The 25,012-nt window shown below is 42.5% G+C and overlaps 1 protein-coding gene and 1 non-coding gene across 3 annotated transcripts in view; one reads left to right on the top strand and one right to left on the bottom strand.

Moving 5' to 3' along the window:
- The window catches only part of Steep1 (STING1 ER exit protein 1), a 36,965-nt gene extending 26,665 nt beyond the window's left edge, over positions 1–10,300 (top strand). For both annotated transcript variants that reach the window (XM_060374467.1, XM_060374470.1), the window contains exon 8: positions 9,358–10,300. The gene's annotated coding sequence lies outside the window, so the exon portion shown is untranslated. The remainder of the gene's footprint in view (positions 1–9,357) is intronic.
- Positions 10,301–24,388: 14,088 nt separating this feature from the next.
- On the bottom strand, positions 24,389–24,507 carry LOC132650155 (5S ribosomal RNA). The gene has a single exon (XR_009588550.1). It is a non-coding gene; the product is annotated as a 5S ribosomal RNA (ribosomal RNA).
- Positions 24,508–25,012: the final 505 nt, after the last annotated feature.

Genomic DNA, 25,012 nt, shown 5'->3' with positions numbered 1-25,012 from the left:
GAGGAAGACATTGCAGGTCTCCTGATGAGACCTGATAAGCTAGGGTCAGATGGAAGGAGAGGAAGACCTTCCCTATCAGTGGATTTAAAGAGGGGCAGGGAGGAGATGACAGAGGGAGGGTGGGATTGGGAGGCAATGAGGGAGGAGGGGGATACAGCTGGGATACAAAGTAAATAAACTGTAATTAATATAAAAAATAATTTTTTTTTAAAAAAAAAGAAAAGGTGCTACAAGGGCAGTAAAATTGTTGTTTGCGTTTAGAGACTGATAATCAGATTAGGCTAAAATATAAACTTAGTCTTACATACAGATCATCAGTATTATAATAGAACACTCTGATCCACTAGGTCTGGAAGGTATTTGTTTTCACGGGCTTTCCAGGTGGGGTCCTGAGACCATGTTTTGAATGAGTGATGCTATCTCTGCCTGGTTTATATAGACAGCAGAGGAACACCCCTCCCCCCCCCAAAAAAAAAAAAAACAATCATAACAGAGATATAATCTTTCAACCCAATTGTGGATGACTTAGTACAAATACAAGTTTGGGAGTTGTCTACGAGTAGCAAGATGGCTCAGCAGTTAAGAGTACTTGCTCTTGCAGAGGATACAGGTTATGTTCCCATTACCAATGTGGCAGTTCCCAATTGTCTGTAACTCTAGTTCCAGGAGATTTGAGAGCTCCTGGCCTCCACAGATACCAGGCACACATGTCTCTCTCTCTTTCTCACACAGATATACATACACACATATATGCAAACAGCTATCCACATAAAATAAAAATAAATAAATAAATGGGAGTTTTCAGTACATAGATGCTAATTAAAGACACGAGACAGGATGAGGTTGCTAAATATAAAAGTATAGAGAGCAAAAAAAGATAGATCCTAAAGAATTGAGTCCTTTGGTACTGTATCATAGAAATAAAATCATCAAAACTGAGAAGTTGTGGCTAACGTTGGAGGATAGATGTTAGTACAGGACTGGAAACTACCTGATACAGCAGAAACACCAGTCCAGTAGAAAGTTGGTCCGTGAAAGGACCAACTATCCAGTGGAAACCACAGAGGAGGTGCAATTGCTGCTGGAGGCAACATTCATAACAGAGAAAGGAAGGGAAATATCCTGGCTTCCCCCTCTTCTCTCCTCCTGGCAGTAATTCCCATCAGTAAAACATATCAGGAAGTCAGAAAAGAAAAGAGCATGGGAAATGTCATCATCTTCTGTACTCAGCATAGCAGGAAGAAGCAAATGGGCAAATGACCAGCTAGAGTTTAAGGGAAGAGGAAAGGATCATCTGCCAAATGCCACAGATAAATATGATGAGGGCTTGGAAATGCCTGTTGCATTTAGTAACAAGCAAAAGGTTGCTGACCTGGACAAGAGCACCAGGAATAGAGCACTGTCAGCAAACACCTGACAGAAATGAATTCAAGAAAGAAGGACAAAGAGGAGTTGCAGCTTTGATTATAGGGAAAAAAATGTTTTTGCTGTAAAGAAAAGGAGGAGAGCCTGGTGCAGTGACTTATGCCTGTAATCCCAGCACTCAGAGAGACAGAGACAGGCAGATCTCTATGACTTTGAGGCCATCCCGCTCTACAATGTGAGTCCAGCATAGCTAAAGCTACACAGGGAAACACTGCCTTGAAAAAAAACAAAAAAAGAGGAGAGGAATGGAATAATGGTATATAAGGAGGGGGAAGTAAGACTGACAAGTACTCTCAAGATAGGAGAAATTACAGCAGAATTGAATACTGATGAAAAAAATTCAAGAGAGGAATAAGAATGGATGATACAGAAAAGGGCATTATTGGAGGGATATAGTTGAGCAGGCTAGGGACAGATCTGGAGAAACTCAGTGAAAGCTGAGGGAGTGCATAGCATAGTGGTATAGTGCTCCTCCCATTTCCATCTGACCCTACCCTATCAGGTCTGCCCCCTAGCAGAGTTGAACAGTACCTGAGTGGGGAGTGAGGATTTAAAATAATTAAAACAAATCACACTACACGTGGGACAGCTTGAGTGAGCTGTCAGTCTGACTGAAGCAGCATGGGTTTATTCCGGGGGTTCATTTTTTTATAGGTAAAGCAAAAACAAGTCACATTAATTAAAAAAGAAAAGGTTCCTGGAAATGCCCAACTTCCTTTTAAAAACTACTTCCCTAAAGCGGGTATAGTCCTTTTCTGAAACTAATTCCCAAAAGCAGTTATGGTTCAAGGTCAAGCTTTTAAGGAATTTGGTGACACTTCCTCTCTTCTCTGTCAAGGTGAAGGCAAAGGTGAAAGCAGTCTTTCCGCTGAGGTCTAAATATCAAAGCAAGCTGGCAGACCAGGGGCTCCTAACACAGGTCTCATCTGGACTGGCTTCATTGTCTTCCTCTGTACCCTGGAAACAGTGCTCCCCCCTTAGGGGGAGGTGATCAAAGAACTAGCCACTGAGTTCATGTCAGAAACAGTCCCTGTTCTTATTACTAGGAACCCCACTTGGAGACTGAGCTGCCATGGGCTACATCTGTGCAGGGATTCTAGGGTTTCTAAGTTATCTCCATACATAGTCTGTGGGATCAGTCTCAGAAAAGACCCCTGGGCCCAGATTTGTGGGATGTACTGCTGTCCTTGTGGAGCTCCTGTCCCTTCCAGGTCTTCCTATCTCTCCCTTCTTTCATAAAATTCCCTGCACTCTGCCCAAAGTTTGTCTATGAGTCTCAGCATCTGTTTCAATACCCAGATGGATAGAGTCTTTCAGAAGCCCTCTGTGATAGGCTCCTGTCCTGTTCCCTATTTTCTCCCTCTTATGATGTCTGTTCAATTTTGCCTTTCTGAGTGAGGATTGAGCATCTTACCCAGGGTCCTCCTTCTTGCTTAGCTTCTTGAGGTATACAGATTTTTAGTATGATTATCCTATACTATATTTCTAATATCCACTTATAAGTGAGGATATACCATGTGTGTCTTTCTGCTTACCTCACTCAGGATGATCTTTTCTAGTTCCCACCATTTGCTTGCAAATTTTGTGATTTTTATTTTGTTTTGTTTTTAATGGCTGAGTAGTATTCCATTGCGTAAAAGTACCACACTTTCTGTATCCATTCCTTGGTTGAGGGACACCTGGGTTGTTTCCAGATATTGGCTATTATAAATAAAGCTGCTACAAACATGGTTGAGTAAATGTCCTCGTTGTGAACTTGAGCATATTTTTGATGTATGCCTAGGAGTGGTATAGCTGGATCTTGAGGAAGCGCTATTCCTAGTTGTCTGAGAAAGCGCCAGATTGATTTCCAGAGTGGTTGTACAAGTTTACATTCCCACCAGCAATGGAGGAAAGTGCCCCTTTCTCCACATCCTCTCTAGCATTTGAGTTTTTGATCTTAGCCATTTTGATGGGTATAAGGTGAAATCTCAGGGTCATTTTGATTTGCATTTCCCTGATGACTACGGATGTTGAGCATTTCTTTAAGTGTTTCTCTGTCATTTGATACTCTGCTTTTGAGATTTATCTGTTTAGCTCTGTATCCCATTTTTAACTGGATTACTTGATTTCTTGCTTTTTATCTTCTTGAGTTCTTTATATATTCTGGATACTAGCCCTCTGTCAGATATAGGGTTGGTGAAGATCCTTTCCCAGTCTGTAGGCTGTTGTTTTGCTTTGATGTCAGCGTCCTTTGCTTTACAGCTTTTCAGTTTCATGAGGTCCCATTTATTGATTGTTGATCTTAGAACCTATGCTGTTGGTGTTCTGTTCAGGAAGTTGTCTCCTTTGCCAATGAGTTCAAGGCTCTACCCCACTTTTTCTTCTAACAGATTTAGTGTGTCTGGTTTTATGTTGAGGTCTTTGATCCACTTGGACTTCAGTTTTGTGCGGGGTGCTAAGTATGGATCTATTTGCATTTTTCTACAGGTAGACATCCATTTAGACCAGCACCATTTGTTGGAGATGCTGTCTTTTTTCCATTGTGTGGTTTTGGCTTCTTTGTCAAAAATCAAGTATTCATAGGTGTGTGGGTTTATTTCTGGGTCTTCTATTCGATTCCATTGATCCACCATTCTGTCTCTATGCCAGGAACATGCAGTTTTTATTACTATTGTTCTATAGTACAGCTTGAGATTGGGGATGGAGATACCTACAGACAATCTGTTGTTGTGCAAGATTGTTTTAGCAATTCTAGGTTTTTTGTTTCTCCATATGAAGTTGAGAATTTTTCTTTCAAGGTATGTAAAGAATTGTGTTGGTAATTTGATGGGAATTGCATTGAATCTGACAGCTTTTGGCAGGACAGCCATTTTCACTATGTTAATCCTACTGATCCATGAGCATGAGAGATCTTTCCATCTTCTGATATCTTCATTCAAACAGGTCTTTCACTTGCTTGAATAGAATCACACCAACGTACTTTATGTTATGAGTGGCTATTGTGAAGGGTGTAGTTTCCCTAATTTCTTTCTCAGCCCTTTTGTCCTTTGTATACAGGGGGGCTACTGATTTTTTTTTTTTTTTTTTTTTAGTTAATTTTGTGTCCAGCCACTTTGCTGAAGGTGTTTATCTGGTTTATCTGAAGGAGTTCCCTGGTATACTATCATATCATCTGTAAATAGTGATACTTTGACTTTTCCTTTCCAATTTGTATCCCCTTGATCTCCTTTAGTTGTCTTATTGCTCTAGCTAGGACTGCAAGTACTTTGTTGAAGAGATACGGAGAGAGTGGGCAGCCTTCATTTGTCCCTGATTTCAGTGGGATTGATTTAAGTTTCTCTCCATTTAGTTTGATATTGGCTGTAGCTTGCTGTATATTGTCTTTACTATGTTTAGATATGTGCCTTATATCCTTGATCTCTCCAAGACTTTAAACATGAATGGGTGTTGGATCTTGTCAAATGCTTTTTTGCCATTTAAGGAGATGATCATGTGGTTTTTCTCCTTCAGTTTTTTTTTTATATGGTCGATTACATTGATGGATTTCCATATAGTGAACCACCCCTGCATGCCTGGGATGAAGCCTACTTGGTCATAGTGGATGATATCTTTTATGTGTTCTTGAATTCGGTTCGCAAGTATTTTATTGAGTATTTTTGCATTAATGTTCATGAGAGATTTGCCTGAAATTCCCTTTCTTTGTTGGGTCTTTGTGTGGTTAATGTATAAGGTGACTGTGACTTTATAGAATGAGTCCTTCTGTTTCTATTTTGTGGTATAGTTTGAAGAGAATTGGAGTTAGCTCTTCTTTGAAGGTCTGGTAGAATTCTACACTGAAATTATCTGTTCCTGGGCTTTTTTTGGAGGGGCCACTTTTGATGACTGCTTCTATTTCCTTGGGGGCTATAGGATTATTTAATCTATTTACCTGATCTTGATTTAATTTTGGTAAATGAAATCTATCAAGAAAATTATCCATTTCGTTTAGATTTTCAAATTTTGTAGCATATAGACTTTCGTAGTAAGACCTAATACAGAACATGATGGCTCAGAGCATGAACACTTGCAGCCAGGCCAACTGAATTAGAATGACATGCATGTGTTGCACTGACATAAATGCAGGTAAAACACCCATTCACATTTTTAAAAAAGGTTGTTTCTACTTGTTCATAGCTCCTCATGGGTGACAAGCAGGGTTGGGTTTTGTTGTTGGTTTGGTTTGTTTGGGTGTTGTTTGGTTGGTTGGTTTTGGTTTTTGAGACAAGGTATCCCTGTTGTAGCCCTGGCTCTCCTGGACTTGCTTTGTAGACCATGCTGGCCTTGAATTCACAGAGATCTTTCTGTCTCTGCTCCTAAGTTGGGATTAAAGGCGAAAGCCACATGCTTAGCTAAATATTGTTTTATTTTATGTGTATGAACCTTTTGTCCTTTGGACGACAGAAGAGGGCCTTGGGTCTCTCGCAACTGTAGTTATAGGGAGTTGTGACCGACTTATGTGGATGCTGGGAACTGAACTCAAGTTCTCTGAAAGAGCAGTAAGTACTCTTAGCACACTTGGCCATCTCTCCAGGGACAAGTGGGTTTTAAGAGTGAGGCACAGTTGTGTGCTCAGCCCAAGCTTCAATCCCAGTGGATTCTCATTAAAACTATTCTTCTTCACCTCTCTCAGAACAGTGAGGCACTGAATTACCATGTATAAAAATGATGTCCAGGCAAACTACCTGACTATTGTCACCTCAGCATGTGAGGAGCCACCCGCTGTCTATTTTGTCATGTATACTTGTGCTTTTTTTCCCCCTTTGTAGCTTTATAATTAGTGTTCTTCTGTTATTTCCTGCACATTGTATCTGCCTACCAATTAGGTTTAATCCTGACTCCTATAATATTTATTCATCCTCTGGTAAACAAGTGTTTATCTTCTTCATTTTCAAGCCTGGACTAATCACTTTGTAATTTTAATCTGCACATAGGTTTTGTTTTCAATCAACAAGATTGTTGTCATTACTACCAGTAATTATTGTAACAAAAATAAATCATCGTAGGGGCTGGAGATGAGGCTCACATCCTAGCATGTTTGTCCAGCAGGCACAAGGCCCTGGGGTTAGTAGCCAGCGTCAAATAAACATAGTTTGCCTGTCCGTGCCCATAATCCCAGCACTCAAGTGGAGGCAGGAGGATGAGAAGAAGTTCAAGGTCATCCTTCAGATGCAAAGCAAGTTTAAACAACAACAAAAATCCATAGTCATGGCTTTATATTTAATTCTCGTTCAGAAAATGCCTTAAGTAAAAGTCTGGGGTTCTTAGGAACACAGTCTCATAAATTGTCCTTGAAATAATATGCACATTTTCTGGTACAAACTGATGAAGTCTGAGGGAAGGAGACTTAACCATAGGCAAGGAGGGCTAGAAATTTGAACAGTTTGATTCTATTAGAATGGTTAGTTCTCTAGACCCAAGAGAATACCCCTTGGCAAATGCATTGTATGTTCATGTCAGCTCCCCTTCAGTATCCTGAAGCAGTCATTTTGTTCTTCTCCACCAGACTCCTTCAACCTGAGTGGTCAACAGAAAGGTTGTTTTCTGTTTTCTCAGAGCAGAATTCAGGCTAACAGTGTGAAAGCCTCAGGCTCAGGCCAACGCCCGTGCATCAGCACCCTTTTTCCCTATGGTGGATGCTGAGATGTGCTTCCCTATTCCTCTGTTCAGAAGAGCACTGCCTTCAATCTTCAGGCCCCTGAGGGACTACCTTGGCTGAAGAGAACTGCTTTCCCAAGGGCTTGTTTCCTCCCCAGGGCAACCTGTATGCAACCACTGACTAAGGCAGGGATACAAAGGCCCACCCCACTGTTCTAGTTTAAGAGCTTTTCAAAAGTTAGTGCCTATACCCTAGCCTCATAGATATTCTAGGCCTGTTTCCATGCCTTCCTTCCCCTGATACACCTCCTGTAACTAAGAGTCAATAGTGAGGACTTCTAAAAGACTACCCAGCAGGGTATTAAAGCAGATGCTGAGATTCATAGCCAAACTTTGGGCAGAGTACAGGGAAGCTTATGAAAGAAGAGGAAGATAGAAAGACCTGGAGGGGACAGAAGGAGAGCAACAAAACCAAAATATCTGGGCCCTGGGGTCTTTTCTGAGACTGATACTCCAAGCAAGGGCCATTCATGGAGATAACCTAGAACCCCTGCACAGATGTAGCTCATGTCAGCTCAGTATCCAAGTGGGTTCTCTAATAAGGGGACCTGGGACTGTCTCTGACATGAACTCAATGGCTAACTCTGAGTGGCGAGTAGCCTTATGAGGTCACAGAGGAAGACAATGCAGCCAGTCCTGGTGAGACCTGATAGGCTAGGGTCAGATGGAAGGGGAGGAGGACCTCCCCTAGCAGTGGACTTGGAGAGAGGCCTGGGAGGAGATGAAGGAGTGAGGGTAGGATTGGGAGGGGATGAGGGAGGGAGTTACAGCTGGGATACAAAGTTAATAAACTGTAATTAATATAAAAAAATTTAAAACGAGTCAATAGTGTTTTGGGGGCAGTGAGGGATGGGGTGGAAAGATGGCTCAGGGGTTAATATCGCTTGCTGGTCTTGTATAGGACCTGGGTTGGGGTTCCCAACATCCACATAGTGGCTTAACAACAATTTTAACTTCAGTTCTGAGGTATTTGATGCCATCTTCTTGCTTCCCCTGTCACCTGGTCCACAGATATACATGTAGGCATGTATGACGTCTTCTCAGTTCTAGTGAATGCTACTACCAGGCACCCACTTACTCAAGCCAGAAACCAGATTTTATCGGCATGATCCCTTCCCCCTTATCACCTACTTCTCCAAACCACCACAGACTTTTTGGCCCTCCCCCTTTAAGAGTTCTCAGATCCCTGCCTTTCTTCTCACCTCAATGTCCTAGTTAGGTTTTAAAACCAGGGGACCCTGAATGACTCTAATAGCTTCCTTCTGCCTTGATACCCTGCTCTTCCCACCACTTCTAGACCAGACTGAGCCAGAGTGGTGGCATTCTCAACCCCTGGGTCGAGACCCCTTTGGGGTGGAACAACCCTTTCACAGGGGTCACATATCAGATAGTCTGCCTTTCAGATATTTCTATTACTATTCATAATGATAGCAAAATTGCAGTTATAAAATAGCAATGAAAATAAATTTATGGTTGAGGGTCACCACAGCATAAGGAACTGTAATAAAGGGTTGCAGTATTAGGAAGGCTGAGAACCTGCCTTAAAGCATTCAATCCAGATCATGATGCTCCTCTGTTCAAAATGTCTCCAATGGCTTTCTGCTGCCTTCAGTACGAAGTAGGGTTTCCTCAAATTGTCACCCCTCTCAAATGTATCTTGTCTACCTGGCTTCGCCTTACCTGCCACTCGAACTTGAAGTCATTGAACATGCCTCCTTCTGCCATATCCAAGGCCGCCTTTGTATATGCCCCCTCTTTGGGATAGCACCTATTCCCACTGACTCCTTCCTCTTTCGAATCTGTACAGAGCTTCAAGTGCCTTTACCAACTTTCCAAACTCTTGGAGCTGGTGAGGGTATACCTCACCCTGTTCTTCCTTTTTACAGACATCTTTTTGGCCTACCATGCCCTCCCTGGTACCTGTCAAGTTGAATTCCTTGAAGCCAGCAGTTTTGTGCCATAAACCCAGTACCCAACACAGGGTTCAGCATGTGCTTTGATGCTCTGCGAGTGCTTGTTGCATGAATGAATCATTGAAGCATGAATGACAAGGAGCAAGAGGAAAGGCACAAGGAATGTGATGGAAGGCAAAAGGCAGATGTTCCTGTCACATAATTTAGCTCTGGAGAAATATCCTCTATGGCCTGTGACAGACTCAGATGATCCCAAACACTCTAGGCAATCTAGGTTTTTGTCTGTGGATCTGAATGTAACTGTGATCTGTTCCTTCCCCTCTCCCCTCTTGTTTTTATGCAGGCAATGGAACCCAGGGTCTCCTAGTTACTAGGTGAGTGCTTTGCAACTGAGCTCTGCCTGCAGCTTGTGACTGTGATCTCTTAATTTCCCTGAACAATAAAAAGAAGTGGAGCAGAGCTCATGGATTTCTGTCCTGTGCTCAGAACATTCGTGAGACCCTTTCTCAGCTGCTCTGTGGCCATTTCTACCTCAGCCTATAAGTGGATGTGATGGTACCTGGAACACAGAGACTTCCCAAGACACGGTGGCTTCTGCAACTGCTCTTTCTAATAGAACAGATGTTTTCCCACCCCAGATGCTACAGGGGATTCCAGAAATCCTGAAACATTGATGCTTTCTGCTTTCAGAGTAGCTAGTCTGAGGCTGAAGCAGATCTGTTCACAAAAGTCTCTCTCTTTCCCTCTCCCTCTCCTTCCTTCTTTCCTTTCTTCCTCCCTCACCTTTCCTTCCTCCCTTCTGTCTTTCCCTCCTTCTTCTTTTCCATCTTAACTTTCTTCCCTGAGAATAAAAACTAGAGCCTCTTGTATGCTGGGAAAGTGTTCTGTGGTGAGCTGAACCTCCAATCCCATTTTCTTCCATTGGCTGATTAAATGGTTGATTAATCGAGACTGGATTTTTCTGTGTATCTCAGGCTGGCCTAGAACTCACTATGTAGTCCAGGCTGGCCTCAAACTCAGGACAAGCTTCTTGCCTCAATCTTCTAAGCTCTAGGATTATAGACACGACCCCCCTCACCTGCCTCTCAAGCTTTCCTCTCTAATTCAGTTTTGCTAGACAAATGTTTTCTGTGTAATTTGTGACCTGAAAAATGGGTTGATTAGCCCTGTTGCAGAATCTCTAATAATGATGGTTATGTACCAAGAATTCTGTGAGTACCTAATTGGGGTCTTGACATCTTAGAATTTATTCATTTCCAAGTATTAAAACTGTCTCTTGTTTTTTTTGTTGTTGTTTTTGTTTTGTTTTGTTTTAATTTTTCTTCTCCTTCCCTTTTTTGATACATGATGTCCTATATCCCAGGCTAATTTCAAACTCACTGTGTAGCCAAGGATGACCTTGAACTATGGACTGTCCTCCCTCAACCCCCTGAGTGCTAGTATTATAAATATGAACACCCACACTGGTTTTACATAGTACTGGGAATACATCTCAAAACTTCATGCATACTAGGAAGTGACTCTAACAACTGAGCTATATTCTAAGACTTCCTATGATTTAAAGCAGGGCTGGGGACTTTGTTCATCCCTGTTTTATTGGTGAGGAAACTAAGGTGCAGTGAAACTGCAAGTCTAACCCACTCTAGCATTGTCAGAGCTGAATCAAACTGACTAGGCATAGCTAACTTCTAGTGTGAAAGGACAGTTGGCTGAGTTCTGGCTCTATAAGGCAATCCAACACAGTGAATTTATATTCTGCCCACAAGAGGTCAATAGGTCCTACAGGAGCAGAGTGCGCACAGAAGGGCCTGCACATCGAAAGGCAGGGTGTCCTCTGTGACAGAGGCTCCCTGAAAGGAACTTCTAAAACAGGACTTCCAAGAAGTTCTTCCACATCCCAGAGGTGGTGGGTGGCCAAGGATTGATTATTTCAGGAAGGCTATTCAAATTTCTTCTTTTAATATATATTGCTGTCCTCAGAGTATAATGAGCCACCTGTGGAGGACAGTGCTAATAGATGAAGGAGCTAGCATGTGGGGTGTCCTCCTGGAAAACTATAGCCTCTCTTTGGGAATAATGAACCACTAATATCAGAGGGCTATGTCTGCTGGGCTAGAACCTGAAGAGCCATATAATAACCTCCTTTTGATTTAGAATCCAAAGATCTGGATTTGGATCCTGACTCTTATTAACTGAATCCTCTAGCAAGTTGATTACCTTTTCTAAGCTCCAGTCTCCCAATTGTCAAAACAAGGACTACTATCTGCTTTTCAGGGTGTTCTGAAGATTTATGTACTCGTTCTTCTAAGAACCCATTTGGGTGCCTATTCTACCTATGCATGTTATCAGACTCAAGCAGCTACGATGTGTAGGCCCAGTGCCTGACACATAGCAAATATTGTTTTAGTAACAAGCTTTCTTTAAAGGTCATTCCATGAACTTAGACTCACAGTTGTACGCAGTTGGAAGCAACCTGAACAAATAAGTAGGAAATGGAAACTTTGAGGAGGCTCCACTCCTTATTGCATTGGAGAGCCAGGGCACAACAATGCCTGCCTTATTCCTTTCCTAAGTGCTCTTCAGAATGCCATAAAACATGCCGAGTGGTGGCACACACTTGTAATATCAGTACCCAAGAGGCTAAGGCAGAATGATTGTCTAACTCTGAAGCCAGTGTGAGCTACATAGGAAGCTTGAGGACAGTCTGAGGTATAGAGTGAGACTCTGTCTCCAGAACAACAAAGCCAGTTAGATGTATTTGCTGCTCTTGCAGAGAATCAGGGTTCAGTTCTCAGTACTCATGTTGGAGGGCTTACAACTGCCTGTAACTCCAGGTCCAGGAGATCTGGTACCTTTTTCCAGCTTCCAAGGACAACCCTGAACATGTATATATACAGACATACATATACTTCCACATAAGTAAAAAGTACGTTTATTTTTTTTAATGCAGAAAGTTGGCCTAGTGTTGGTGGTACACACCTTTAATCCTAGCACTCTGGAAGCAGAGGCAGGCAGATATATGAGTTCAAGGCCAGCCTGGTCTACAGAGCTAGTTTCAGAACAGCCGAGGCTACACAAAGAAACATTGTCTCAACCAAACAAAACCAATACAAAATAAAAATCCAGGGAGCTAGGTAGGGGCATGACTCAATGATTAAAAAAAAAAATAAGTACTTAGCATGCCCCTGGTTGAGAGGTAGGGGAAGGGGGGGGACGAGTACATAGCAAAATCTAACAACTTGAGCTGACATTTCACATTTCAGCAGGGACTGTTCTTAAAATCATAAGCCTCATAATCTCCCTTTTCCTTGGGAAGTGGCAAGGATGGAGGGGCCTAGAAGAAGCCTTCCGCCTGCTTTCTGAAAGCATAGAGGCCTTTATTTTACTCTTCAAGTGATGGCCATCCTGTGAGGTATCATAAGTCTCTCTTTTTCTTCCCAGCTTGCAGGTGCCTATGGTAGCTGTAATTCTATCATTACAGTATTGGAGGGTGGAGACCTTCTGTAGTAGGCCCCCTTTATCACCTTCTGCATAAGCAGACCAAAGTTCAGAGATGCACTGCAACTTGTTCAAGATCTCTCAATGATAATGGAAAGGCCAGAAGCTTGTAGCTAGGCAGTCTGGTTGATGCTAGGCCTCTCACTTTGATGGAACATCCCCATTGCCTTCCTTTTCCTCATCCTCCCTGATTTCTTTTCTTCAGTACATACAGGCCACAGCTAGCAACTAGGGAAGAATGATTTGTCCCATTTAGGGTCAAGAGGTTGAGGCATTCTGTTAGCCAGGTACCTTGCCTTCAGAGGAGCCAGTCAGATTTTCCATGAGTTGCCACAGGAACACCTGATGGAGCTGAGCTACTGTCGGATACACTCTCTTAGAGCAAGGGGCCCGGGAGTGTGACACTTTCTAGGCTATAGCAATGATAGTTCCGGCTCTCCAATTGCGGCCATTTCTGGGTGAAATTTTGATGACGTTAGAGCTAGAACTGTTGCATTTCATTAATTTCTCAAGAAAAATAGAAAGAGTGCCTCTCATGGTGCGTACCAAGTGCTGGTTTGGTGCCAAAGGATCTGCTAGTAATAAAAAGGGCAAAGACCGTGATGTCTTGGGTCTTACATCATAAGGACATTTTAAAAATGTTTATTGGTTGCTTTAAACACACACACATACACAGACATACGCAGCTGATTTCAAGGTTAGCCCGTTCTACATACTGAGTTACAGGCTGGCCAAGGCTATATAGTAGGGCCCTGTCTCAGAAAACAACACTCACACACACATACACACTTCCTCCTCACATGTCTGTCCTCTTCCATTTTGGTCAGGGTTTAAGAACTTCTAGGACCTCTGAACTTTGTATTTCTGTTACCAAAGTGGTTTTGAACCTTGGGCTTAGCCAGTGCTGCTAAATGTTTAACAGGCAGCTCTCTTAGGAGAAATCTATCAATGGATGTATGTGTGTGCAATAAGTTAATGATAAATTGAGTTTCTATACCAGACGAATAGTATACAAATAACATAATAAACATATGATATTATTTATTATGCATTTTTGTATTACAAATGATTCTCACAGAATGCTTTCATTTTTGTCAACTCATTTATCTGTAATTGCAAAAGACCAAAACAGTTCTGGGTAAATATTGGTTGATACTTGCATTAATGTGTGAACTGGTAAAGATGGTAGAACATCATCTGTCAACAATGAGAGCAATTTGCTCTTTTTTAGTTTTGGGTTTATTCAAACTGTAACAACATATGGCAAGCCTTTCAGTTTAGTCTGAATAATGTTTTTTTTTTCATTGCTTTCATAGATTTAGTCAGCAGAGCATTGAGTCAGAATCTGACTTGTAGCATTTGCTGATTTCTGAGCTCTACATCTTGCCACTATAACTGATTTCAAGCTGACATCTTCAATGTGATATTCAGAAAAGAGGCAATTGCCCAGCAGTATACATTACAACTCCTCAGGTATCATAATGCACATAATTTCAGGTACATATATAATAATATATTATAGTAAAAATAATTAGAATGTGATGGTTTGGGACATTCACCATCTTGATATTTTTAAATTTATTTATTTATTTATTTATTATGTATACAATGTTCTGTCTGCATATAGACCTGCATGACAGAAGAGGACACCAGATCTCATTATAGATGGCTATGAGCCACCATGTGGTTGCTGGGAATTGGAACTCAGGACCTCTGGAAGAGCAGACAGTGATCTTAACCTCTGAGCCCTCTCTCCAGCCCATCATCTTAGTTTTTAATAGAATTTTAATTGTACGTATTTCTTTTGGTTTTTTATTTTTTTGCAATACTAGAGATTGAATCCAGGGCAATTCCATGTATTTTTTTCTTTTCTATGTATGTATATGTGGTGTATGTGCATGTGTGTATACATGTTTGCATTTGTGTGGGGGCATGTGTGTGTGTGCCTACATGTGTCTGTAGAGGCCTGAGGTTGACATCTGATGTCTTCCTCAGTCTCTCACTGAACCCAGCACTTACAGGTTCATCTACTCAGGCCAGCCAATTTGTGCAGGTATGTCCTGTGTCTGGGTTTTGTGGACTGGGATTACAGGTGGGCCACCAAAGCTTTTAAGTGGGTTGTGAAGATTCAGATTCTCACCTTCAGCACTTTACCTGATGAGCCATCACTGCAATCCTTGTGTATGTTTAACTAATAACTGTGTTGAATGGGTTAACACAATTTCTGAAGAAAATGTAGCAATCAGTTGTCATGCGCCAGGTGGAAAAAGCACCACCTATAGAGTCAACTGCATTTCCACATCCCCAGTGATATTCCTTCCACCTCCAGCTTCCTTGTACCATTCACTCAGAATCCCCCAGCCTACAGCCTTGAACGGCAGTGCTTAGATCCTAGAGTTTACCCTAGCTGGCACCAAAGCATAACTGTTACCTTGTATGAGTGGGCTGGGGATCACCTGGCAACAGTGGTCCTCCCATAGGTTGGCAGCCCCTTTCTGACCGTGCCAAAAACACTTGCCCTGATTCTGGAAGGCCCATCTGGCAAGCACTCAAGCCTAAAGGGAAGAAGACATGTAGGAGGGAGTCTACAGCGCAGTGGCTTAGCCGCTAGTCCACTTGGCCATGCTCCAGACTGGGCTGTAATTGATAACTGAAGGCTTTCCAGAGAGACTGTGAATACTGAAGATTATAGGCCATGGGGCAGGAGGGGTGCAAATCTTTTTTTTTTTCCCTGTCTCTAAGGTGTTACCCAGAGCCCTAGAACCTTCTTCTGTCGGTGATTCCATGTTTGCTCCCTGGAGAGTACCTTTCAGTTCTGTTTTATTTTTGTTATGTTGAATCAGGGTCTCTCTGTCTCTCAAGATGGCCTGGAATCCACAGCAAGCCTACTGTCTCAGCTTCCCAAGTGCTGGGATTATAGGTTACTTTCAGCAGAAAGAGAGGGGAGCTATGAGACCTTGGGTCTGTAGTTAGGCCTCTTGCTAACTGAGCCAGGACTGGCCTAATGTTGCCTGGTGGAAAACCACGCAGCATTCTGGCCATCCTCTGTGTGTAAGCTTTGTATGAACTTTGTCTGCTTGAACGCTACATGTGCCTATCTGTTCCCCTTAGGTAACCCCTGGGCAACTGATCAGGTGTGAGTGCTCCAGTGCAGTTTGGGGCCATGTTTTGATGCCCTCCTGTGATGTTACTGCACAGATGAGTGTTCACTGTTGGCACCTAGGCTGACAGCTCTCCATTGGCATAGTCCCTGGCTCCACCCTACTCAGCACCCTACTCAGTACAAAGATCAGTGACTGAATGAATCAACCAGTCTAAGCCTGGCTGACTGTCAGGATTTCTTTATCACAAAGCGTAAGCACTGTGGGGAGTGTAGCAGGGGTGCCTTCACCTTGTCATCTTGGACAGAAAGTGTCCTTTTTTACTTCTAACCCTTAGACACTTGGGGGAAGGGGAACCTCAGCCTTCCTACACATACTCACTAGTGTACACACACACACACACACACACACACACACACACACACACACTGGTAAAAAGGTTTTTATGAGCCAGATGGTCTCTAACCAGGAAGTTCAGGTGCCATTAATTTTCTTGCAGCTTCTCTCCACTGCTCTCCCTCACCCCACTCAAGCACATTGCTGCGCCCCATGTCTCTGGAGGCTGGCGGAAGTGCTGACTGGGAGTGGTTTGTTCTTGGCCTCAGTCTGAGGACATCCTGTGCAGCTGAGAGGGTGGTGCTGCCCTCTGTGTAACGAACAGGATGGGAAGTGACTAGGGTGAGGACACAGATGTAACTGGGTCAATAATGCTCAGAAAGGGAAGGCTCAAACTTCAACAGAAATTAGAAGCCATTCACTGGCTGCCAAGACCTACCTAACACACACACATCCCAGGATCCACACAGCCTTCCAGCACTTGCCTTTGCCACTGCTTCCAGAACATCTGGAAGAGTGGAGGCCTGAAATTGGGGTCTATAGAAAGGTGTGATTCTGCATTTTAGTGTCTAGAACCTAGATTGCCATTGTCCTGATGATTATGGATAATAATGATTAAAGTGATGTTGTAAAATCACTGTACAGAGCTGGTTGTGGAGGCACACATCTGTGATCTCAGCACTTAGGAGGCTGAGGCAGGAGAATCATGAGTCTGAGGCCTGCCTGCCGGCAGCTTGGCAAGATAAAGAAATTTTTTTTTTTCTGAGACAGGGTTTCTCTGTGTAGCCCTGGCTATCCTGGAACTCAACTCTATAAACTAGGATGGCCTCAAAGTCAATGATCTGCCTGCCTCTGCCTCTGAGTGCTGAGATAAAAGGTGCCACTACCATTAGGCTTAAATTAAAACAAATTTTTTTTCAAGGGCTAGCAGGGCTGGAGCAATGGCTCAGTGGTTAAGAGCATTTGCTGCTCTTTCAGAGGGTCTAAGTTTGATTCCCAGCACCCATGTCAGGTGGCTCCTCAGACACTTGCACACATGTGGCAGATACATACAAGCATGCACATAAATAGAAAAACAATTTATTCTTAAAGGAGCTAGTGAGTTAACTCTGTTGTAGGACATTTCAAACCTTACAAATCTATCTTCCAACCCTCTAGGGGAGTTCTATATGGTTGTTGCTTCTGCCTGCCCCTCCGAACTCTAGCAAGGGAAAATAACTCTGTTACAGCTGCCCACAACACCCCCAGAACTTTGCCCCACCTACTTTTCTGGGGTGCTTCCCCTCCAGATGTTTTGGAAAGGGACCATTCATTGTGCCTTCTTTATCTTTATACCTACAGTATGGTAATCCTCAAACAAAACAGGCATTCGTGAAACGATCACTGTGCATCCCCTGCCCAGGCATTGATGGTTTGGGTTTGCTCTGCCCTCACTCATCCTCTTTCTTTTTTTCTTTAAAACAAAAAAGTCTCACTGAGTAGCCCTGGGCAGCCTAAAGCTCACAGGAGCTCACCAAGCTGCCCTCAAATTCACTGAGATCTTCCTGTCTCTGCCATCATGCCCAGCTTATTTTCATTTCATTCCATACCCTCCATCCCAAGATCCTTTCTAGCCCATGTCTGGTCATATTCTAAAAATATTTTATTTGGGAATAAATTCAAATTTCTAAAACATTGCAATACTTAAAACAGTCTAAGAGACACCTCATAAACTTTTCCATAGTTAGTTTCTGTTAACAGAGTTAACATTGAGTTTACACATTTGGTTCACACTTTGCAGATGTGGGGATAAAAATATAAATAAATCCACAAATATATACACTTGCATAAGCATGTATATACATTTGATGAATGTGTTATATTTATGCTGTGTGTATATACACATATATCCAATGCATATACACTCTATATGCATTTTATGTGTATCCTACATGCACACACAAATACATACACATTTTGTAAAGATTTATTTATTATATATACAATGTTCTGCCTGCATGAACACCTGCATGTCAGAAGAGGGCACCAGATGTCATTATTATGGATTGTTAAGTTAGCCACTAAGTGGTTGCTGGGAATTGAACTCAGAATCTGGAGGAGCAGCCAGTGCTCTTAACCTCTGAGCCTTCTCTCTAGCACCCTCCCCCCGACCACACACACACAATTTTTGGAAACACTTGAGAGTCAGTTGTATATACTATGGTCCTTTACCCCTATTCTTCTATGTGTGTTTCTTTTTAAAGATATTTACTTTTGTTATTTTAAAGATGATGTATACATGTCTATGCATGCTTGTGAATGCAGGTACTCACAGAAGCCAGAGTTGTCAGAAGCCCCTGGGGCTAGAGTTACAGGCAACCAAACTTGGGTCCTCTGAAAAGCAGTATATGCTCTTAACCTCTGAGCTACCTTTCCTGTGTGTTTCTTTTTTTCTTAATTTTTTAAATTAATTATACTTTATTTACTTTGTATCCCCCCTGTAGTTCCCTCCCTCTTCCCTTCCTAGTCCCTCCCTCCTCCTTCACGAATGCCCCTCCCCAAGTCCACTGGTAGGGGAGGGTTTCTTTTTCTTCCTTCTGATCCTAGTCTGATAGGTCTCATCAGGAGTGGCTGCATTGTCTTCTTCTGTGGCCTGCTAAGGCTGCTCCCCCCACAGGGGGAGGTGATCAAAGAGCAGGCCAATCAGTTCATGTCAGAGACAGTCCCTGTTCCCATTACTATGGAACCCACTAGGAGACTGAACTGCCATGGGCTACGTCTGTGCAGGGGTCCTAGGTTATCTCCATGCATGCTACTTGGTTGGACTAGCAGTCTCAGGGAAGACCCATGTGCTCAGAACAAGGAGAGCAACAGATCCTGTGTGTTTCTTAAGGAGAGAGACATCCAGCCAGGTGCATGCCTTTAATCCCAGCACTCCAGAGGCAGAAGCAGGCAGGTCTCTGTCTCTGTGAGTTCAGGCCAGCTGGATTACAAAATGAGTCTATGACAGCAAAGACAAGCCCTGTCCCCCCCCCACAAAAAAAAGAATAGAGATGCTGGATAGTAGTGTCACACTCCTTTAATCGCAGAGGCAGGTGAAGCTCTGAGTTTAACAGTCTGGTCTACAGAGGAAGTTCCAAAGTTCCAGGCCAACCAGGGCTACACAGAGAAACCCTGTCTCAAAACAGACACACACACACACACACACACACACACAATAGAGATTTTACTTTACATAGCCATCCTTATGTAAATATTAATTTTCCAAGTGTAATGCCTACAATACTCTAATGTATTGTACCTATTGCAGTTTCTTCAGTTGACATGTGAGTCTTTTTTAGAACACTTTCCCTTCCAGTTACAGGGGTTAGGCTATGAATTTAGTGATTCTTTTTAACTTTCCTCAATGTGGAGCATAATTGATAGCATGCGTATTTTCTGTCTTTTATTTCAAAAGGGGAGAGGAAATTTCTCTTGAAGATTATACTTGTCTCCCACTGACATTTTGAGCATGTGGAACATTAGAAGAATGTGTCTTTGCTTGGCATTTATTTGTTCTCTATCTGTTTCATCAGTGATCGCAATATTTTTTTTCTTATTCCTTCCTTTTTGTTTGTTTGTTTTTCAGACCATATCTCACTCTGTGACTGTCCTGAAACTCACTACATAGCTGCAACTGGCCTTGAACTCAAGGCAGTCCTCTTCTAAGCCTCCAAAGTGTTGATAATGCAAGTGTGAGCCACCATGTCTAGCCAATGATGTCAGTTTTGATTACCAGTCAAATTAGTAGGGGCTGAAGAGATGGTCACTCTTATAGAAGAACCAGGTTCAGTTCTCAGCACCCACACTGGGTGACTCACAGCTGTGTGTAAGTAACTCCAGTTCCAGAGGATCTGACACCTTTGGCTTCTGTTGGCACCAACACTCACATGAACAAAACCATATCCAGATGATACATAAATAGAGACATAATTTAAAATATAAATAAGTTTTGTTCTGTTTTGCTTTTTGAGACAGGGTTTCTCTGTGTAGCCCTGACTATCCTGGACTCACTTAGTAGACCAGTCAGGTCTTTGAACTCACAGAGATTTGCCTGCCTCTGTCTCCCCAAGTGCTGGGATTATAAGTGTGCACCACCACACCTTGCTAAAAATAAGTTGTTTTTTTGTTTTTGTTTTTTTTTTTTTTAAGTAGGGCACAATCTCTCTACTGTTTATCTACATTTTCCTTCCTTTGCACATAATAACGATTTGTGGGAGTTACTTTAAATCCAGGCAGCTATCTTGCTTCTCATGATTCCCACCTGGGCTTAGCTTACATTGATACAGTTCTTGTCCAGTCTTTTCTTTTATCTTTGCAAAATAATGTGTTTCTAACTTCCACACTCTGTCTGTAGTTACCACTAGGCCTTTGTACTCTAGCCAGTTTGGACCAGCTTTGGATCACCAGTGCCTGGAGTTTTCCAGTGTCGTGTTCATCCTCTAGCCTGGGGAGTAGACATAAATTGCAGTGTACAACTCTAGAGGTGCCATTCACTCACACAGCAGCTGTTTGCTACAGCAGCAGCGGGTCTAGATTCCTAAGGACTTTCCCCACATGTCAATTAATCATTCTCCCTTGCTTGTTCTCCAGGCTTTTTGCAGACCCCTATTGTCACTCTTGCAGTACTACTATACTGTAAATGCCTTCCTATCTCTCTGCCTGTCTCCTTGGACTGTAAGTTTCATAATGGTAAAGGTTTTCCTCCCTTGTCTTGTGTTTATCCATAGAAGCTAGTAGTACCTAGTTCAGAGTGTATGCTCAGTGAATGTCTTATATGTTTGTATGCATACATGCTGATATAAGTTCAGATTTATGCAAGACTTAAAATAGTATACAGGACATCTCATAACCTTTTCATACTCACTATTAACAGTTAGTCTCATTGCCTTTTTGTATATGTGTGTGTGGTATGCACAGCATGAAAGCAGGTGCACTAGTGCCACTGTGTGCATGTGGAGGAAAGAGGACAATTTTCAGTTCTCTTCTTATACCATGGAGTCTGAGAACTGAACTCAGATTGCCATATTTTTACTTAATGTGCCACCATATATATATACATATATATGTATAGATAGATAGATAGATAGATAGATAGATAGATAGATAGATAGATGTTGGGGAACAGATAGGGAGTGTATCGCTGTCAGAAGACAAAGTCCAGAAGGGCACCAGAGACAGTTGATTCATCTTTGTATTCTCTTCTCCCTTCCTCATTACGTAGTATAGAACTTTGCTCATAAGATACACTCAACAAACATTTGCTGAGTCCACATGTGTATACTGGTTGTTAGGGATACCTTCCCACCCCGTTTCTTTAGAACCTCACCAAACCACATGTAAGCAAAATCTGAGTCCTAGAGTGATGTGCCCTCTGAACTCCTGCTGTTCTGTACACCTGGATATTGCCCTGATTGAGCATGAAGCCAAGGGGATGTGGTTGTGTGTAATCAGGGTCATAAAGATGCTTGGGTGAACCTCTAAGGGAAATGGGAGGCTGACAAGGCTTCCTCTTGAAACTCTTAAGCCTTCCTAGTTGATAATCTCTGGTTTCTCCCATAGACTCACCCCTGACATCTAACCTAGATGAGCTGACTGTGGAAGCCTTTCTAGGGCTGTGCCACTTGAAAGGGATGCTATTTGTGTCAGGCTAATGTGGAAATAAAAGGCCTAGGAGGGGTCAGGGTAGCAATGCAGCCCCAAATTTGAAAAGCACAGGGCACCTCTGGGGTCCTGGTTTCAGAGTACCATTCTGGCTGGAAGAGTTCTGATGGACTCCAGATTGATGTTTTGCTGGGCAGCCCTCCCTCCTCCCATGTCTCCTCAAGCTCACTGCCATAGCAGCACATACGTCTTTGGAGAAAGCTGAGAGTTTGGTTCCCAGAAGGTACTGATGGAGAAGCTCTCCAAGGATTCATCTGAGCTCCCCAGAGGCATAGTCAGGCTTCAAGACAGCTCCAGGGAAACATTAGCAAAGTATAAACTTTATCGTTTTGTTTTTGTTTTATAGTGCTAAAAATGGAACTTTAGGAACTCATTCTTGCTTAAGCAAGTGTTTAACCACTGAGCTTTTTTTTTTTTTTAAAAAAAAGGATTTTTATGAATTATTTTTTTTGAGACAAGATTTCACTGTATAGCTCTAGCTAGCCTGCAACTTGCTATGTAGACTAGGCTGGCCTTGAACCCACAAAGATCCTCTTAAGTGCTAGGTTTAAAGTGGGTACATTACCACTCCCGGTCTTATTATTTTTGTTTGAGAAAAAGTCTCATTGTGCAGTACAGACTGGTCTTGTACTCACTGCATAGTCCAGGCTAGCCTCCAATACACAATTCTCTTTCCTCAAGCTCCTGAGTGTATGCACTGATTTTTAGTTTAATTTAGAAGTTTTTGATTTTCAGAAATTTTGTATTATGAGATGATTTTATTATTTTTATTTATCTTAATTACCATGAAGTTTGGGGGTTCCCCCTATGCCTCATCTCAATACCAGCACAGTTGGCTGAAGTAAAGAAGGAAACACCTGTGATGTTTGTGTTTCTGTAGTACTTGGCATGCAACCCGGGGCATCACACATTCAAGACAAATGCTGTGTCCCTGAGCTATACGCCCCCAGCCAGGAAACTCTGCCTTGAGACAGGCATTTTAGCCTAAATATAGACTATGCTTTAGTTTCTTATAAGATACATACCATATAAGAGCTGGGAAGTAGCTCAGTCGGTGGAGTGCTAGCCTAACATGCAGAAAGGCTTGTGTTTGATACCTAGCACCATAGAAACCAGGACTGGTGGTGCCCTGTAGTCCTAGCACTCAGGAGGTAGAAACAGAAGAATCAGAATTTCAAGGTTATCTTTAACTCTATGGTAAATTTGAAGCCAGCCTGGATTACACAAGACTGCATCTAAAAAAGCAACAATAAAAAAAACCCACACACATTCGTGTGTGGACAATACAAATTTAATTCAGTGTTTTGTTTTGTTTTGTTTTGTTTTTAAAGGAGCCAGGCATGGTGGCACTTGGGAGGCACAGGTAGGTGGATTGCTGTGAGTAAAAGGCCAGCCTGGTCTACAAAGCAAGTCTAGGACAGCCATGGCTACACAGAGAAACCCTGTCTCAAAAAAAAAAAAGAATTGAAGGAAGGAAGAAAGGAAGGAAGGAAGGAGGGAGGGAGGGAGGTAAGGAGGGAGAGAGAGAGAAAAGAGAGAGAGAGAAAAAAAAAGAGAGAAAGAAAAAAAAAGGAAGGAAGAAAGAAAGAGAGAGAAGGAAAGAAAGGAAGGAAGGAAGAAGAAAGGAAAGAAGGAGGGAGAGAGAGAAAGAAAGAAAAGAAAGAGAAACAAAAAAAAAGGAAGGAAGAAAGAAAGGAAGGAAGAAGGCCGGTTGGCCAGGTGCAGTGGTACACAGCTGTAATCCAGCTCTTGGGGAGTAAGAGATAAGTGGATTGCTTGAGTTCGAGGCCAGCCTGGTCTACAAAGTGAGTTTAGGACAGCCAAGGCTACAAGGAGAAACCTTTTCTTGAAAAGACAGAAAGAAATAAAGAAAAAAAAAAACGAGAAAGGAAGGAAGGAAGGAAGGGGTAGGGAGGAGGTGGGGTAGATCTGGGAGGAGTTAGGGGAGGAGTTTCAATGAGTTAATAAAACTACTATACTTTAAAAAAAAAACCTTGCATTTGCTATATTCCAGGTGCACTCTTTTAAATGCTTCACAATCTATTGACTCATTGCATTCTTGTAACAGTTCTTTAAAGAGGGTACAGCTGTCAGTCATCCACACTTTACTTTGCAAGAAATGGAAACACAAAGAAACAAAGTAGCATGCCAGAATTCACACAATTTGTAAGTGGTAGAATCAGAATTCCAGCCTGCAGCAACTCCGGAGTCTTGTTTTCTTTTATCTTTCTGCTCTGCTGACTAGTCATAATAGGGCAGGCAGAGGGGCAGCTGTCTCTTCTCCCTTCTCCTTTCTTCCTCAGGCACTTTGCCGTAAATCAAATGCAGAAATCCAGCGCTTCCCTCTTGTCATGGTAATGGGCGGGGTAAGAATGGGGAGGAGGCAGAAAGAATGTGAGGCCTTACTGTCTGGAAAAGTTAGCCCTGGGAGGGACTGAAGAGTATTGGTTAAAGCCTGTGCTTTTATTTTCCTACTGTGTTTAGAGAGTCCCTGCGGGTGAGAACGCTAGTCTCTTCCCTTCCCTTGGGGAATCATCTCCCAACCATGAAGAGCCAGGCCTACACTCTGCCTTTATACTTTTGTACAGAGTAGGGAAGAAAACATGTGCATCTGGGTACTGTAAGCACTATCCTGAAAGATAATAATTTGTTTGTATTAAGCAAGGACCCAGTGGTTTTATTTTATTTTGTGAATTTCAGTCTTGGGAAGTCCTGACCATGAGTAACATTTTCTTTCTTTCTTCTTTTTTTCTTCTTAGCCTACAGCACCCGGTATTCCCAGGTGGTCTCCCATCCAAGTACTAACCACGGCCGACCCTGCTTAGCTTCCGAGATCAGACGAGATTGGGTGCATTCAGGGTGGTATGGCCGTAGACCATGAGTAACATTTTCATAAGCTTATAGAGATTTCTCCAAGACAGTTCAGTCATCTTTGTGACTAGGGTGAGGGTAGCAAATCCACTATTTCTTTTCTTATCTTTAATATATTCTTTCTTCCACCTCCCCCCCCTTTTTAAGATTTATTTTATTATGTGTACAATGTTCTGTCTGCATGTACAGCTGCATACCAGAAGAGGACACCAGAACTCATGATAGCTGGTTATGAGCCACCATGTGGGTGCTGGGAACTCAACTCAGGACCTCTGGAAGAACAGCCAGTGCTCTTAACCTCTGAGCCATCTCACCAGTTCCCCAGTCCACTCTTTCAAATGCACACTCATGTTTGGCACTCTGCTAGGTGCCTGGAATATAAACATGAGTAAGAATGCTTTCATCGGGACTAAAATGCTACATGTTTGTGTATGCATGGATGACTTCTTGAAAGGGGCTGCCAGAATGTGGTAACACAGATGTTCCGTGGGAAGGTAGGGTACCAGTGTG

This window comes from Meriones unguiculatus, chromosome X, assembly GCF_030254825.1.
Source record: "Meriones unguiculatus strain TT.TT164.6M chromosome X, Bangor_MerUng_6.1, whole genome shotgun sequence".
NCBI classification, from domain to species: Eukaryota; Metazoa; Chordata; class Mammalia; order Rodentia; family Muridae; genus Meriones; species Meriones unguiculatus.
This window is presented reverse-complemented; position numbering and strand designations above follow the sequence as displayed.